The following is a 1,894-nucleotide window of genomic DNA, read 5'->3' on the forward strand; positions in this document are numbered from 1 at the left end:
AGGAAACATGATCCAAGCAAACAACACATAGATTAGTAGATGCGCACATTGGTATCTCTTCAACAGATATAGTGCCACTATTATAGAAAAAGACATTACTTCTCATGCAAGAAATCTCTACCACTACCAACTTATTTACAAACCAATAGTGTACATTGTATACCTAAGTTCTATATTTATTATTGATATTTTAAAACTTAAGACTTCTCGCCCTCACTTCACTCACTAGTTTACCAAACATGAAAGATCTCTATCTTGCAAATTGTTTATCAAAAATGGAATGACAAAAAACACTCAGAACGTTTCTTTAAGACAAGCCTATGTATGCTCATTTATCCCTTTTTCTTCCTTCACAAACCAATAAGGTCAAATTATCCTCTCATTTACCAGGATTTTCTTCTAAAAGGATTGTCAGAAGCATTGCAGTAAACAGATTTCATAACATATTTATTGTAATTAAGATGTATTCAAATATTGAATTAGGATCTGGGTATCAAAATAAACCACTGCCGTTTGTGGGGTTTGCCTGTTCTAAGTTCAAAGAACTCAATCTTTAACCATAGAGAATCTAGCATCAATCTGTCTATTCAGCATATGTAGGAGAAATTCCCTTTCCTAAAGAAAAATCACCATTTCGATCCAGAGAATGAATATAAATACTAAGTAAACAACGGAATTGGAATTCATAATTAACGAAATTGGAAGGGGAGGGGATCGTGTTTATGAAACAAAACCAGGAAACTCTTAAACAAACCTATTAGCTATGATACATAGGCATCGACATAATTTTAGAGAAAAAAAAAAATTATGAAGAATTTCCTTAAAATTCCCATGTTCAAACCCGAAAAAAAAAATTCCACCTCTGTAATACGTCCAAAAGGGAATTTTCAGTCCAATAAATATGACGGCCTTTTAATGCTTGCGACTTCTCAGAGTTCTGTTTGAATTTTCATCTAATCCTTATCACTTGAAAATTAAACTAACGGAAGGGCTCGAGAAGCTTGAAGTCATTCCTGATGCACTGGAACCCACCTTTTCAAGTTATTTGTATAATGAATTTCTCGCAACAGATAATTACACAAAGGAAAGGCAACAATTCTTCCTTTCAAGAAACATTCCCAAGTATGCTAGTGGCAAGGAAGTCAGTGTGATGTCTACGGTGATGAAGGGTGTCGAAATAGTGAACGGTCTTGAGCATTGATGTAAAATTGAAAACCGGAAGGGTCGGCTGCAAATCTCAAACAGGAAAATGGCTTGTTTAGATAGTTCCTTGGGCCCGGGACATGATGTTAGTTTTGAGGGCTGTCAATGTTTGGAAGGATATTAGTTTCCCTCTTTTTCACTTCGTTTATATTCGATTATCCACAACAATTTTAGTTTTGAGATGGTGAAGCTTAGGGCTGAAATGCAACTTTGCTGCTTATTATAAGCTCCCTCGAGAAATTACTCTCATAAATGAGAGATCATAGCAACGAGTCATAAAGGAAGGGGTTTTTTACTTCATCCAGTATGTTGCCGCTGTGATGAAGTTATAGCATATTGGGTACCGGCATTGATTGACTGTGTTCATAAAGATTGGCCTGAGCAGATTTGCAATTTAGAGCATAGCAATGTTCTTGAAATGCAAACTAGTTGGGGATGGCAAAGAATTCTTTTGGGCAAGTTGCTTTGAGTGTAAAATAGAGAAACCGGAGGCACTAGGAGCTGCTATTTGCTATATCTTACTGGTTTAAAGCAGCAATGTGCCAATTTACATGCTATAGCATACATACAGGTTGCCACAAGGGCAACACAGATGTGGAAGCTTTATGATTTCAGAGAGCTTCAAGTTTATTAAAGACAAACTAAATACCATTAATCCATATTGTGTTAGGACATAACTACCTTCACTGAT

The sequence above is a fragment of the Pinus tabuliformis genome, chromosome 2_1, assembly GCF_031772625.1.
Source record: "Pinus tabuliformis cultivar Carrire ecotype Pingquan chromosome 2_1, CPIR1, whole genome shotgun sequence".
NCBI lineage: Eukaryota > Viridiplantae > Streptophyta > Pinopsida > Pinales > Pinaceae > Pinus > Pinus tabuliformis.